This window comes from Cupressus sempervirens, chromosome 5 (genome assembly GCF_028749045.1).
Source record: "Cupressus sempervirens isolate cs-2001-9-10 chromosome 5, ASM2874904v1, whole genome shotgun sequence".
In the NCBI taxonomy this organism is placed as follows: Eukaryota; Viridiplantae; Streptophyta; class Pinopsida; order Cupressales; family Cupressaceae; genus Cupressus; species Cupressus sempervirens.
Genome location: NC_143122.1, coordinates 741,854,518 through 741,872,052, shown reverse-complemented (window position 1 = coordinate 741,872,052; position 17,535 = coordinate 741,854,518). Strand labels below are relative to the sequence as shown.

Genomic DNA, 17,535 nt, shown 5'->3' with positions numbered 1-17,535 from the left:
TGTATTTCACATGCTCTATCACACAGAATCTTCCAACCCATGCCTAACATAAAATAAAATAAAATAAGCTGAAATTCTATACCAGTCATTAGTTAAGAAATCATGCTTTTATATGGCAGAATAAAAGAGGAACAAAACTTATTCAAAGAAAAGTCGGGTGCAAGTAGTCCTTTATAGGATTGAGTAGTTTCTATAGGTAAAATAATGGCTGGTCAACAAGATGGAGGAAATGTGCCTGATTTTCAGAGTTTATAAAAAAAGATCAGAAGTCAGCTAGTTGAAACCAACACACTTGCATATGAAAGTATAAGATTGAAACAACATCTTCGAAAAAGTGAGGGTTTCTCTTGCAAGATGTCAGTATATACAAACAAAAAGTCCAGCTACAGCTAAGAAATTATGGTTTCCAAAAAAGTGTCATGGTGAGCTGCCTCCGATGGGAGAATTATGATATGCACCACCTTGATCAGTTTCATTGCCTCAAAATACTCTGCTTCTTTCCTTTCGTCATCAACAAGTTCATCCAAAACCACCAATGAGCCTTTTAGTTGTGATGAACAATTATAGTTATTCAAAACTCAAGTGAGAATATGTTTCTCGTATTGCTTCAGTCCATTTTAGTCATAAGCATATTTTTGTGGCGGCACCTGAAAATGCAGCAAACACATCAGGGTATCAGATTCTTGACATTTTTGTGGTGGCACCTGAGAATGCAACAAACACATCAAGGTATCACACCATGTTACTGAAAGAGTTGGAAATATTGAAACTAACTATGGAAATGACACTTGAAAGTATTGGAATCAAGGGAAAAAGTGGAGATTAACCGATGGGATAGATTCTCATATTTAGTACTACACCTCACACACTTTGTTCGTAGGTTGAAGGCATGTTACCTTGGTCGGCTATGTTACTTTTGTCATTTCTATGTTTATCTAGTAAAATTCAAGATCTATTTCTCTAAGAGTAGGCAGGGATCATGAAAGCAGGCATTACTCCGGGAAAACCTGTAAACTTGTTATTGCTTTTACTTTCTACCTACCAACATGTTCAGTTTGCTTTCAATGATGAACAGATTCTTCTCGTGGCCCCTAAAAGTACAAAACAAAAAAAGGCATCAGTAATGATCTATAGTAGTAGTCCTATAAGAGCTTTGGAGTTGTAAAGTAACGTTGGTTAGCAAGGCAAGCAGTAAATTTACTTTTGATTATCTTGAAGAATAAATTTTCAATGATCTCAAAAAATATATATTCTATTCTGTGTGCAAGCTTTAACATAGTTTTGGATAAATGAATTCGAAAATGTCAACAAATCAAAGAACATTTAGAATTAACCTTCATTCAAGATCGTCTTGTTTCATGATTACCTTTTAGACAAAAAAATTGATTCATTAGCACCAATGATCTACCTTAAAAGTAAGCATTGAACATAAACTTTATGTCAGGCCTTCATTCAAGAGCAACTTCTGAGTTATAAAGTCACCCACTACTAAAACAAATGTTTTTAGATTATAAAAAATCAATCCTTTTTGATGATCACTATTATTTTCATAAATTAAAATGTTCAATGTTACTGGCAGATACCATTCTTCTGAGCAAGAAGAAATGAATAGACAAATGGAAGATTGACCCAAAATGTTTTGAAGTACGGTGATTTATCTTTATATGAAAAAAATAATTCCAGTGCACAGAGAATTGAGCATCTTGGAAAAATTGAATAGTTTTTTGCAAGAGGTAATAGCTGAGTTCTATTACTATTGTAATAACAACTGTACACATTAGGAAGGCAACAGAAACCTTCACATCGTTCACTGCAAATTTTTGCTTAGAAGAATACATCAATTAGCTTGCATGGAGTCATCTGTTGACTCTGTTGATCATCATGTAGATTCAATAGATTTAAGAGCACATCGCCTCACTCTCCTATAATCAGAAATTTAGGATGTAATATATAAAAACTAAAAACTCATCATCAGTCTAAAAACAAGCATTAACAGTTGGGCTAAATGAGTGATATTTAGTAAAATCAAAAAATCATCTTCCAAGATAAGTACCTATTGTAAGCTTGCATATCAGTCTGATACAATTGAGCAGCTTTTGGATTAGCAGGACTTGCAGGGTTTGGATCCATAAGCAGAGACTGTAAAACAGAATAGATCACAAACATTAAGGAAACTCTATCGAAAATGGTAGCAGCAAGATATTCTTAAAATAAATCTCAAGATCTTACCTAAATAGATGTCAATATTGTACAAACGTTATGGCAAGGAGACCAGGCATCCTGAATGATGTCCATACAAAGTGTTTAATCATGTTCCATCATGATATACTGGATGGATATCAAAGCAATTTTATAGGTTAGTGAAGTTTACTCCTGCTATATCTATTTGATTGAGGATGGGTAGCATAAAATTCACTTCAACATAGCCTCCATCTTGTTAATTAAGCATATATATATATATATATATATATATATACTATTACATATGTTACATGATCCATAACGTTAGACTACATATGATATTTGATCTAACTACTATTGGAATTTAAACCACAACTGTTCTTTTTGGATGAGATTAAAATAAAAATTTTAAGGCCAGGGAAAACCCTACGAGATTTCATCCAATTGCAAACTCTTTCAACTATATTTACCATAAAAATTGCTCCATCTTAATCAAATTAATAGATCCACAACACTTGTTGCAGAGATTTAAGTTTCCAAAGAAAGATTATAGTGACTGTATAAATTTGAAACAACAACAATACTTACCATTGGGATGAAACACATCCAATGTAAATCTCACACGAGGAGGCTTCTCCGGATAGTTTTCCCCAAAAATCAATCTCAGGCTAGAAATTCCACCTAAGCCGAATACACAAAATCAAATCCAAGTGAAAAAAAGGAAAAACCGTTGATGAACAGAATCATTCAAAAAAAAAAAAATTTCAAACAAAAACCAACTTCACCTTCCTAGGGAGTCTCGCTAGGACCAAAGATGGCAGTGCTCCACATAAACAAATTTTCATCAGTGTGAGGACTTGCACTACAACCCTATATGACAAAACAGAGACAAAATACAAAATAGTGACTCCCTCACACAAACTTAGACTACCAACATGCATGAGACAAGAAACGATATATTTTTGAAAGGATACCCAAAATATTTACACAAACAAAAACCCCAAAGAAAAAAGACGAAAACAATTGAGCATAGAAAAGGGCCATAATATGATAAATCCAAAGCACAAACCCTCATTTTCAGGATCTATAAGATCTTCTAAAAAATCACACTCAATCCCTAGCAAATGTGCGACCCCTTACTGCAGCAACAACATTCACCAAATTTATAGCAGGCCCTGGCCATGCATACACAATATCTATAGATGCGATGACTCGGTGTATAAGCTCGCACAATCTAGCATCTGCCCTAACCATAGACCTGTGGCCTCCATCCGTGTACAAATCAAATGTCTATGCCATATCTGCAGAGCCGGTGATGCCCTAATAGTAGACTCGTGGCCTCCGTCTGTCTGCAATTCGAATGTTTGTGGTGACACCTGTGGACCCTCCATCCCTGTTGCAAACAACTATCTATCGACACAGCTGCAACCACAACTCCAGCATGGACAACTGGCAATGGTAGGAAAACTCTGAGAGCAACCAACGATGCAGGCAGCAACATGAGGAATTCTCGATGGGCTATTGCTTAAGTGAAAGCCTATCGGCTAATAAATAGTGGTCGAGAGACAAAGCATAAGAATCTTGAGATTAAAAATGAATACATTGAAGAAAATGTAGATAACTATCATGATTTTAAAAAGTATAAATATGTGTTCATTATATTAAAGTATTTTTAAATAAAGATTAAATTTTGTTGATTTTGGTTTTAATTAATGAAATATTAAACTTGATGAAATGATTACTTATGCATTACTCTTAAATTTACATTTACTACAGTGATATTTTTTCAAATACTTTGCTATAAATTTTTTTTTTTTAATTTTATATTTAGTGGTATATCATTATATTTCTGAAAATTGGAAATAATTTTTATATTATCCATAATTTTTTTAAATAAAAATAAAAATAAATATTTTAACTACTTTCAAATATAAAATTCAAATTGCAATTTTTTATCAACTATCTAATAAAGGGGCACATATTGTAATTTTTGCCAGGTGGCATCAAATTTTAAAACAAGTGAGTGAAGCAATTCATGCTTTTGTCCACTTGTTTAGTTGGAGGAGAAGTCATAGACTCTAAATGATAGGTGGAAGCCATTAACTCTATTTCTTCCCTTTGATGCTCTTTGATGTTTATCTAAGGTAGAGTCAAGGATTCTTTTGTAAAATTTGGAGTGGAATGTCACAAAATTGGTGGATGATTAGTTTCTAAACAAGCAAAAATTGGGAAAAGATTTAGGGCTTTTTTCAGAAGGTTTTGGCAAAACAACTCAGAGATGATGAACAAGTTATATTGTTCCATTTTCATGGATGTCCACTTCATTACTGACATGGAAGCTTTTGTTTGTGCCCATTATTTCTGCAATAACTGTTGGGTAAATTACATTAAGATGTCAATGTTGATTTTGTGTTGGTGAGAAGCAACTCAATGAATGTTATAACTGCCATGGATTTATCAAGGAAGAATAAGTGTTGGGTATTATGTGCATGAATTTCTTAATAGTAAGGTAGAGTATTTTCAGTTTGATGGAATGATCTAATAGTATGCCTAAACCTTTCTCCATACCCTTCCTAGTAGACTCCATGTCTAAAGGCACACATTTTTCTTACTTAGGCTTTGACATAGAAATTGGATGTGCTTTTCTCATATTAATAAGCAAATAGATAAGGTAAAGATTAGTGTAATCTAGTTATAAATTCCTGAAGATTAAAAATAAATAGGAATAGGATGCTCTGCAATATGGAGATAATAATGTAAAAGGTTGAAATTATTGGTGGAAATCATACTTCAATTTGAAGTTGTCATGTTGGGTAGTGCATAATTTGGTGGTGACATATACTTTGTTGCTCATTAACAAATCCATTTTGAAAAGTTGTATGCAAGGCTTCTTCCAGTGAATGCTCAGATGTATAAAGACTTAGACATTTGTCAAGGACATTTATCGTGCACAAGAAGCTTGCAAATCCATGTCAACATTTGCTAATTTGTTTAATTCAAACAGAGTAAGCTTGTTTGCTAATTTGTTTAATTCCAATAGAGTAAGCACTTTTCAGTAAGGTGGAAAATTGGGTTTGATCCCATTCACACACCACAGAGGTCTTTTACATTATTTGGGTAAGAGCCATCCAAAGGAAAGTCTCAAAATATGTTATGATATTAAAAAAACCAAAATAATTTGCGAAAAAATTCTTTAAAAAAGATAAGATAAAGCTTTTTTTATGCAGGTCAAAACGGCTTCAAATTCTTCAAAATATTTGAAGATGACTATAAGTCTTAAGAAAAAGAGAAAGAATTTGAAGCCAGAAAAGCTAGTGGCCTGTCAATGTTGCCAACCTGTCACAATCATGCCAACTCCAATTAGATTGAACCAACAATTGCATGCAATGCTAGACCTTCATTTAATAACGATCATGAGAATGATTTCTTCAACCTTTTCTATTAACAGTGGCTTCCATGTCTTTCTAGAAGGCTATGGATAATTTATGTTCAGGGGAGAAACTTCTTGTTTAGGCAAGATACTTCTAGAACCAATGCCAATATAAATTTAAAGGACTTATAAAATAAATACTTTCCGAAGAGTATATTTTTCTATTTATTTATAATAGAAAATAATTTTCACCCTTGTTATTTTTACTTTTGACCAATGAACATTAAGATAATTAACTAATTTAATATTTTTAAAATATACGTAAATGTATTAACATAGGATATATGCATAGGTTGAAAATAATTCTTAAATATTATTGGTTAAGGTATTTGAACTATTTGCATCAAACCAATGCATAAGTATCCTAGTGCAGCCAGGAACTAATAAGTAAAGAGGACAATGTACCTCGGGTGAATTTTTGTAATGTTGCTGAACAAACATGGTGTTATTTATTCATTTAAAAAAATGATAAATATATTTGTTAAAACATTTGATTTAGTTAATATGATTTACTTCATAGGGATTCTCATTTCTTTAAGTTCATGTCTATAAGGTGTGATGTTTTTTATGGTAAGATATGGCCAAATGAATATGTGACTAAGTGAATATGATTAGACAACATAGATTAAATGAAGATCTCTTTGTAAAGACGTTTGACATAATTTAATAATAAAAAATATAAAAGCTTTTAAAGTATTCAGTGGAAAAATAACATATAATAATTTTTACACCATTTATATTATATTCTCATTGCTAATTGAAATGAGATAAACTCCCTTGAAAATTGTTGAAAACTCTTAACATCTTCCTTATTATATTTGTTGTAGGCTAATCACTTAGGCATAACTCTTGATTAATCACTTAGGCATAACTCTTGATTAATATTTTCTATTTTAACCAGTCAAATAGAATTGTTTTTTATTTTTAGTTTTACTTTTTAATTCATAATGTTTTTATATTAAAAAGTTTTACTTTCGAATATATATACTTTCTAAAATATGATAATTTTGTAATCTTTTTTTAAAATATTATGTAACATTCTATTCAAAAATATGAAAATATTAATAAGTATTAAATTATTTATTAAATTATATTAAATCATATCATTACAATTAATTTAATTTTTTAAAACTATTAATTATTTTTCTCTACTATTCTAATCAATTAAACTATATTGTAAGTACATCTATTATGTGGCACTTGTTAGAATCAAGAAAACACATTTACAAACTCTTAGGTTGCCCTTTCTCCAATTGAATTAATCCACAACACCTTTACTAACTCTTCTTCTATATATTTTATGTTTATAAGGCTTGTTAATAATGCTTTAATGAAAAAATATAAGGGAACACATTCTCATATAATGGTTATCCCTTGAATGTGAATTATGTTTAGAACTAAAAAAAATCCACTTACCTAAAATGAGACCTATCTATAAATTATATACTTTTCTTTGAAAAATATGTTTTTATGGTCATAAAATCATCAAAATCTTTCAAAAATAAAAATAAAAATATAAAGTTTTAAAATTTTAGATTTAGTTTAATATAAGTTTTTAAAATTTTTTTGCTTTAGATTTAATTTAAAAAAAATAAAAATTAAAAATTAATATACTATTAAATTTATTTTTTTGATAGATAAGATAAGATAAGATAAGTTTATTAATGTCCAACGAGAGACCAAAAAGAGTCTATGGGACTGAAAACTTACAAAAGAAGAATCAAAGAACTAGCAAACCACCAAACAATGGTCGAGAAAGCAAACAAAAGAGAAAAGAAAACTAGATACAAGACACAAACTAAGGGTTCTTCCAGCACTGAAAGATATAGACCCAGGTGAGGGAGAGCATGTAGTCATCTTTAAGATCTATTGGTGGGCTAACGTTGATGAAGATGAAGATGAAGATAAGCCCTATAGAGTTGCATGGATTTGGACTGAATAGTGGTGCAGGTATGTGAGCGTTGCTTCACACCCCACCCAAAGGGCAAGGGCGAGAAGAAGTTCATAATGAGCTTCTATGTGGCCTGCTTCAGGTGGAATAGAAGCTATAGGGTGTGATCATGAAGTTGCATCGCCTCCCAGAGATAAAGTGCCAAACATCTCTGATCTGTGTAGCTGAAGAAGGAGGTCAATGAGCTGCACTCTCTGAATAAATAATAAAATCTTCTTCTAATCTTGTAATAAATAAGGCAATGGAAAATAAAGTGTAACTTAGTCTTGGTCTCGACCAATATGCATAGCCTACAAATATGGTCCTCTATATCAATGTGGTGGTATGTCTAGGCTTGTAGATGGTGGGAACCAACCCTAAAAGATCCTAACATGAACCAAAGAGTGTGACAAAAAATCTGAGACAAACATCTACATCGAGAAATAATCCCATCCTACATGTCTAGAAAGTGGTCAACATAGAAATCCATTCTCGGACCTAGCCCACTAGGTGGGTTAGTCCAAGTCATAACAAGGTATTGTCTATAGATGTCAAGTCTGACCTACTCATTGAATTCTTATTTGGAAGGGAGAAGATGAGAAGGAGCGTCTAACAAGAACCGAAAGCGGGGTAGGTGATCAATGTCTATCCCGATGGAGCTCAGAAGGGATGTGGCTTGGGCATACTAGGAGTGAGCTCTCAAGGGGGTGTCAAATCTAGCAAGTGCAACTAAGGAGCAATATGCAAGGTAAGAATATCTATCTCAGCCATAAATGGAGTTAGAAAGGCAATGAAGATGATGGAGAAACCATATCAGGTCAAAAATAGCCCCCAACCTAAAGGGATGAGCTGCAAACTTAACCAGGATGATACTGTGGGAGATGGAGTGGTGACATCTGATAATTTGCCAAAGGAAGAGAGTTTGAATATGCTCAATGGAGGCCCAATATAAATCAAGAAACGATGGTCCCCAAATGACCAAACCATATAGAATAGTAGGTCTGACCAGAGATATAGAATAGTAGGTCTGACCAGAGAGTCTAAGAGGAACAAGTTGGATGAGGTGTCCTGGAAATGGTGTTTGAAGCATTGTCTCTCAATCATGGAAAGGGAAACCATCCCTTTGCTAATATTGGGCTAAATGGTGGGTCTCAAACTAAAATGAGGACCGGAGAACTTTTCTCCAAGGTATGTGTATGAGGAGGTGAGGGTATTCAACTAATTTATTATTTCAAGGGACTTTCAGCTTGTCCAGGTGAGGGTATTCAATTGATTTATTATTTTCTCTTGTTAGTCCTAGAAACCAAGGCTAGGTTGTACTACTAGGATTTGTCCCTAGTGAGGCAACACCATTTCTCCTTAAGAGTTGTTATACATGACTCAACTATTTGAGTGTCATAGAGATGATCTCTAAGTTTCTCAATAAAGCCACAAATAGACTTACTTAAGAGAACTTGGGACATATGAGTGTCTTCCCCAGTAGAGTCACCAAAAACTATTGGTTAACAATTTTTCTTCCTTATCTTTTGGTTTATACCTTGACTCTTAACTTGCCCAATGGCTTGTGGAGGAAAAAGAAGTTAATAACAAAATGGGTCAATGTAATGTTTTATCAAGGACCCATAAATTGAAAGGTACAACTCCCTTATGAGTGCAAGATATGAAAATGATTTTTTTTTTTAAGGTTTCAGGGGTATGCTCTTAACCAGAGAGCAGAAGAGGCAAAATCCAAGTTTCTCAACACTTTAAACTACTTAGGCAATAGAAAGGGGGACTAACTCATAACATGCAATCTATTCTAACCTACACTACAATAAATGGAAAAGTGAGATGGCGAAATAGGTAATTCCCAGACTACACAATTAGCTGATGTTTTGACAATACCCAGATTGTCTATCTCCCAGCTTCTCCACATACTAATTTCTAGGTTCCTCATGCAACTAGCTATACTAAACATGCAAACTATGACATATAGCAAAGAGAATGGAATACATATTTATGCTAAAGAAACTAAGACATACACTCTATTTGAACGAAGGAAACAAAAACAAGTTCATTCACATTCATTCAATTCTCAACATTAGCACATTCATTCCATACACTATACTAAAAGTAAATGAACAACAAAACTTGAAATGGACTAAGAGTCACAAATAGTAGTCCTAGCTATCAGGGTTTGCCCAAAGTAAATTTTGTTGATCTTATTAACATCTTAAAATGTTACATTTATAGGCCTTCTTAAAATGGCCATTTGAATTGGATGATTGCTTTGTAGAGCATCTCTAAAAAGAATCAACTAAAAATAGGACAAGCCTGAATCATTGTCTGTTACAAAGACTAACAAAATGTCATGAATGGATACAAAAAGAAAGAGAAGGGGAAGAAAGACAGATGTATGGAAAAGCATCAGAACATCATGTCTTCTTAGGAGTAACTGATTTAGCTCTCTAACCTTTCATGGCTTCGGTTACTTTGTCCAACTCTTCAACATTTCAAATGATGATATTGTCGGCTTGGACCATCCAGTAGTCATGCATTTCTGTCAGTTCATCAATTATGGAAACCCTTGATTGGAATTTCTTCATTTCTCTCCTTATGATTGCATCCGCTAGTGAGAGTTCATGGATCTTGGACACTTGGAAGTTGAGTGGGTCAACAACTTCATCAACAAATGCCAAGAAATTTGATTTCATTCTCTCAATTTCCATGAGCTTGCCATTAGTGGACACACAAGACTTTGTGTGCACGATCTTCAAATATTGAAACAACTTTTCAATGACCTTTTGCACCAGGTCGTGCACATCCTTGAGCTCATTTGCAGATCTCGTGGAGCTTTCTATAACAAACTCCAAGGATTGTTTCTAGTGAAATAGTGAGTCCTTACCTATCTTAAGGATCTCATGAGCAATGGCCACATTTGTCTTCATGTCTATCACTTCTTGTAGAAGGGCCAATTGCTCTATCAGCTTGTCTGTTACCTTCTGTATGGTTGTCTGATGATTTCAAGTTGCTTCCTTGAGCTTGTGAGCATTCAACACTAGGATTCCCAGGTTTTCAACTAGTAGGGGACCTTTAAGCCTTCATTAATCTACCCACGCTCGTCCAACCCACCCAAATTTTCTTTCTTGTTACAACTTTAGGAGTAGATTTTAACTCTCCTTTGCATTTGGTTAAATTGACTTGAAGAAGTGCTCTCGAGTGCAGACCTTATGTATTCCACTAACTCTCTGTTCAAGGCCTTTAATATTTCCTTCTCTACTCTAAGCTCTTTCAGCTTATCCTCAATTTTCTCATTGGTAGACTTCCACATGCTCACCATGGAGTCGTGAACTCGGATGCCAAGATCCACTGTCCTAATTTGGAAGTCATCCTTAGAGACCTCATGAAACCTACCTTCTTTTTTAGGCTTGGCAATCTCAACTAGCATGTGGCTAGTCATTGAATCCGTTGCCAATGCAATAATTTTCCTTTGCTTTTTTGTCTTCTTGGATGGCTAAGAGAAAGTGACTTGTGTGATCAAGTCCTTTGATGGGGTTACTTCCTCATATCTCCTCTTCTTCCTATCAATGGTCTCTTTGAGCCATGACTCTATAGAGAGCACATTGATAGTAGATTGCAATGCAATAGGATCGAATAGTTTCCTTAGGATTAATGGTGTTGGCTTACTCTATGAAGCAATAAGGAAGGCAATGACCTTAGTTACCAAAATGGCTAAGGTATCCCCTTGTTGAGATGCATCCTATTCCTGGCCATTTGTGGGGCTGGTATCACCATCCAAATTGATGATTTGGATAAGGGAAGATGGCTTGGCCATTGATTTTTCTTATTCTTTACCCTTGTCCTTGCCATCTGGCTTCTCCCTAGTCTTCCTGATGTTCGGAAGAGAGCCAACTCCATAGGTAGGGGTGAGTGGCACATTCTTTTCTAGAGGTTGGTCTCCACCTTGGCCAATGGACTGTAACGGCTCTACAGATGTTGATGTAGTAATTGTGGTGGTTGTTGCTATGATTGATTGGGCAGCTCCAATTGATACTCCATTCGTAGAACCAGTAATTTAGATCCTCTTCTTCCTCACTCAGGTCCACTCCACCCATTTGTTTGTTCTCTTGATTATCCCCTGCATGAGAACCTCCATAGTGTTAATAACTGGATCTACAAGTGGGGTAGACAAAATTGGGGTGCCTTTCATCTTCTCATAAGATGTGGGGTGCATGTAGGCTTCATCATCTGCAAGGTCAGAAACATCAATAGAATTGTTATATAATTTAATTTCATCAATGGTTAGTTGTGACCAAAATCTCTTCTAAGTTCGATACTCACTGAGACATCCAAACAAGAAGTCTTCAATATCTGGAACATGCTTGTAGGCATACCCCAACTTCAAATGATCCCTGATAAAGTTAACTAGATCATATTGAGGCTTGAGTACCTCATTATCTAACAACTTAATTTTTCTTTCAAAGCTCTTCCCTAAAATTTGAGCATCTGATCTAGAGGCACATGAATATGGGCCAACCATTATAGGGAAGGGAATCTCAACTATCTTGTTCACATTAGAACACAAGGTGTTCACTTTAAGGATTTGTTGACATAGTTTGACTAGAACCACCTTCTCTATTGGATATCTGGGTAACCTCTTAGGAAATCCATCATAAGCTCCTATTTGCAAATAGGAGAAACTTAGAAACTGGATAAATGAGCATCTGAATTGGCTTATGGCCTAAATTTCCTCTAGTGAGAATTTCCTTTTAGGGCATCCCTGCAATTCTCAGTATAGCCTCATTGTGAAAGAATCATTGATAGCCACATATTCCTCATAGCTTCTTTACAGCTACAGATGTGGGTAAAATTCATATACCTTGGTGCACTCATCATAGTTTGGGATGCTAGGGAGGCCAAGCCATAAGTGGTGAGTTGCCAATGCATAGATCAAATATGAGGACATATAGAACTGCTTGAATCCTTTGGCCAAATTCAAACACAAGGTGAGCTCATCACAAATGATCTGTGCCCAGTCAATCTATATGTCCCCAACACATATTGCCTATACTAGGAAGAAATGGTGCTCTATGAACTCCAAAATCTCCTCCTTTCCTTTGAGTTTGAGGAGGAGCACAAGGATATCCATAACTTCACTTTTCAGATTCATGTCGAATAGAGTCTCTGGCATTTTGCCCTTCTTTGAGCAGATAGTCTAGAACTAGGTCATCTGCATATCTTCCCATCTGAGGGTCTTCTTTTTGTTGAACATGGATGCAGAAGAGCCAAAATCAAGATCACAATACTACTCCTTCGTAGGAATGCCAAATGTAGACTGCATCAATGATGAGAATAGACTGATTAGGAAACATAATCTACTTTATTTCTGGGTTGTATCTCTCGATGTATTCCTTCACTATCTTAGGTGCATGAATTGCCATTAGAAAATTGACTGCTTCAACCAGTCCACTCTCTTTAAGTTTCTAAGTGATTGGGTGAATGGGTTGAGAATTAAATCTTCTATGAAGATCACCCAAATCATAGAATTTGAAGATGTGTTAGTAAGCTCTTTTAACTCACTCTCCAAGACAATTAATTTATCGTAACCAACAACTCTGATTTCAATTCGCTATGATTGCACATGATGGAGTTCTTGATAAATAGCCATTTAAATACACTTGAAGAAACTAATTGCATGCAATTCTAATGAAATAGCTTTAGGAATTAGAACATTGGCATCACATGAATGAAATTAATTTTGGCCAATGATTATAATGGCAGGATTTACATTTAATTCCATGAGTAACAACTAGTTAAACATTTCATTCATTTGCATGTAAAATACTAAATTCCCAAAAGCTCTCTTACTTTATTTAAAGTAAAGTGATATGACTAAGAATTACTTAACAACACAAATGCTTTAGCTTTTCAAGAAGTGGCTTACTTTGCTTCAAAATCTAGAATGGAGATATACTTGATAATGTTAACATATGTAGGAGAGAGAGAAACTTAGCTTTTCCACAAATCCATTTTCCTTCTATCCTGGATTGCAACATGGGGAGTAATCCTTTTGCTAGCTTGCACACTTCTGCATCCTTTCACTTTCTGCCTAAAGCTTTTAACATTGCATTTCCTTTATATCGGGGTTGTATTTCCATCACTAACTTCTCCAAAAGTGTCTTTTGATCATCTCCAAGGAATATTTACACTATAGAGTAACTTGACTTTCTATTCTCAAAGCCCTTGGAGAAGTAGCCATTTCCATTGCCTTGGGGTGGAAAACTCTTTTCTTAGCAACATTTTTTGGACTAGAGTACAACTATCAACACTTCCTCCTTTCATTTCAATCTGATGGCCTCAAAGCAAGATCTCGAGCATGCCTTATTGATTATAATCCCACAAATGGTTCATTCAACATTGTGCTCACACTATTTGATCATTGGGACTAAGATTTGGCTCCAGTTCATACAGCATCGAAAGTAGAACAAAACAACTTCACTTCCATAAGTATGTAGTAGAAAACCCATATACCTGTGTTCCTTCATAGCATTTGATCTTATCTCCATGAATTTGAATGGGATTCAATCTAGCTTTGATTCACAACTTTGTAGACCTTTGGGAATGAAATAATCATATTCTCAACTTGTTAATTACTGTGACAACTTCATCCTTCAAATTCACACTCGATATAGTTCATACAAGGGGAAAATCAGCTCAAAAGCTTAGAATCCATGGGACAAGGAATGTTAGGTCAAGATAGAAGACTATAAAATGAGAATAACTTACTTCTCACTGGGACGATGTCAAAACACATCCTAACCATGCCTAGATCATCTAGACCTCACGTGCACTAGAGAAATAAGAAACCTACTTAGATGGTGGGTAAAGGTAATGCAAAGGGGAACCACCAAACAATGAAAGTATAATACTTCAGGAAAGATGAGAAGTAAGTGACCTAAAGGACACTTAGACATCACACTTAGACACACACTCATTTTCATACCAATAACTTCAAGCTCTAAAGGGTAAGACTAAAACTTGGCAACAACTGGCTCTGACTGGGGACTTAGGCATTGCAAATGTCTAAGAAGGGACCCAAAATATTTGGTTTTGCATAGCCAAAATAACAAATTACAATGGGAAACTAAACTAAGAACACAACAAAAAGGAAAACTAACCTAGGAAAGAAGGAAAAAAAAGCAAGGAAATACACAAAGGAAACCTACCTAGACTAACACTAACTACAAGGGTTACCTACTTTCAATTGTGAATTTGATACAAGTTTAGATCCTGGCCATTATAAGAACATTGTCCAAATCTCTCTAGAAGGATATGCCAGGATGAAAGAATTGTTCTAGTTTGCTTGCATAATCTTGAAATGGCCCTTCTAGAGGGAGTCAAACTTGTGATGCATACCTTTGGGCTCAAGCCTTCTATCCCATAATAGGACTAGGTCATCCTCCATGAACTTCCTTTGTCTAGCCTTTTTATCAAAGAATGTCTTCACTCACTTTTGATGCTTTGTAATGTGATCAACCATCCTTTCACATTCTTTATCCAACTTAGTTTGGTATATAATGCGCTTCTCCAATCCATTTTGGAATATTGGATACTTGATCACTTGATGTAGTTTACAAATGGATATCTCTAATGGGAGAGGAAGGCTAGCTTCAACTTTGTATACCATATCAAATGAGGAAATCCCAATTTCCTTCTTAGGTGTTACTCTATCTACCTAGAGCGCATCATGCAATTTCCTGTGCTAGTTCTTCTGGTTCTCAGAAACCAACTTCTTCATGATATTGATCAAGTTTTTATTGCTTGATTTTTCTTGACCATTTCCTTGAGGGAAATAGTTAGATGAATGACTGAGATATATGTTATTGTCATAGCAGAATTCTATAATCTCCATAGAAGAAAAGTAAGAAGCATTGTCTATGACAAGCTTCATTAGCACCTCAGACCTTATCAAAATGTTCTCCTTGATGAACTCACAAACGACCTCAGAAGTAGTCTTCTTAGTTGGCTTGGCCTCCACCCATTTGATGAAGTAGTCTATGAGTGATGACATACAAATGACTAGCAGATGAGGGTGGACTGATTGGTCTAATAAAATCAATTCCCCACTGTTGCAAGAGGCCTTCAATTACAACTGGCTTTAGAGGCAGCGCAACTAATTGAGGCTTATTGGAGAACATCCTACACTTGTTGCACTTGGTGTTGGGAGCATGAATGCTGATGATATTCCTATGGGGGAGTATTGTAGAAAAATGATTAGATCATTATCATGATGATATGTTACATTCATTATTGTGTTTGTCATTGAAGTCAACATAGCAGTTTTCTGTAGTATCTAATAGAAGAACAACAGTAAAGATCAAGTTGGTATGGATAGATTGTTGAGTATTTTCACTAGCAAGGTTAAAGGGATATACTAATAAGTGTCTAGTATATGGAGCTAACCTTAGGGGAAAAAGATATAAACTCTTGACGAAGTTATGCAAGTTTTGGTGAAAATTGTTCTCAGATAGAGTTTACATAAGCATGTTTTTCTAAATTTGTTATATCTCTTAGCAGAGATGTTATTTTGAGAAGCAAGGTTAAAGGAATATAGAAGACATGTTGGAGATAATGTGGCTAAGCTTGCTCATCATAATATTATAGGCACAAAAAATTATTCAAGTTATAAGGTGATAGATTGATGTTATTGCTAAGTAAAATGTGTTTTTAATGAGGTCCTATAATAATCAATTAAGAAGGTGCAATAGCTGACTCAAGAGAATTGTTTTATGGACTTGGTATAAAGGAAGGACATTTTCCTTTATTATGTATGTAAGTATGAAGTAATCAAGAAGATATAATTGCAAAGATAAGTAGAGCAATGCAAAGTTGAAGAAAACTTCATTGTTAAGGTTTTATTTTGAGATTTGAGGTTTGTGACCTAGTCTACAAGGTATGACAGTGATTGGTCTAGTTGATAGGATAGGGGAAAGAGGATAAAGTGTAGTATGGACAATTATTCTACAAGGAATAGTTGAGAGATCAGTTGAATAGTGAAGTTCAATGGTCTTTCCCCATAAGCCATTTGGACAGTGGGTCCTTTTGCCTTCTACAACTTCTAACAGGGTTGGCACAACTCCTAACATAGTTAGAATCTCCTAATAGGGATTCAAAGTCTCCTAATAGGGACTCTTATGTACTGAATGTGCTTATTGACTCCTAACAGGGTCCATCCTCTAACAAGGAATATATATATATATATATATATATATATATATATATATATATATATATATATATATATATATATATATATATATATATATATATATATATATCAATATATTTTTGTGGGAATCATTCCCATGGAGTTTTCCCTCTAATCAAGGGTTTCCCTAGTTAACAAATTTGGTGTAATTGTGTATGTGCATCTTGTTATGGTTACTATTTACTTTGATTGAATGGTTAAGATTAATTGAGGTTGATAAATGTTTTAATTGGATAACTGATTCACCTCCCCCCCCCCTTGTTATCTTGGTGGACTATTATTTCTAACAATTGGTATTAGAACATCAGGTCCTTGAAGATAAAGTTTAACAACTTTGGGAGATCCATGGCTAACATATTTAAAAAGAATAGTTGACTACAATTCTGATGATGAGAATGCTGTTGTTACTAAACCAAGGAATGATGAAGTATTCTTTGAGACTAACAATCATTTGTAGAATGAAGGCGAGCTAAGGCAAAAAAAAAGTTCAAAACCTAGAATAGAACAAATAGTTGAGATAACAAATCCTACATTTGGTAAGAATATGACAAAGAATCATCCACCAGAGTAGATCATCGACAACAGAGATAAATGTTTGATGACATGAAATAGAATCAATGAAGAACTATGTCTGATATCTTAAGTAGAACTAAAGAATGTAGATGAGGTATGCAAAGATGAATATTGGAAGCAATCTATGAGAGAAGAAGTGGATCAGATAGTGAAAAATGAGACATGGGAATTGGT

General features: G+C 34.5%; 1 pseudogene across 1 annotated transcript; it reads right to left on the bottom strand.

The window, feature by feature from the left end:
- Positions 1-325: 325 nt before the first annotated feature.
- Positions 326-3,388, bottom strand: LOC149558055 (ubiquitin-conjugating enzyme E2 2-like; annotated as a pseudogene). Its single transcript, XR_016364970.1, has 6 exons — positions 3,251-3,388; positions 2,967-3,051; positions 2,770-2,862; positions 2,230-2,328; positions 2,054-2,139; positions 326-1,922 (listed from the first exon to the last, which is right to left on the bottom strand). The product of XR_016364970.1 is annotated as a ubiquitin-conjugating enzyme E2 2-like (transcript).
- Positions 3,389-17,535: the final 14,147 nt, after the last annotated feature.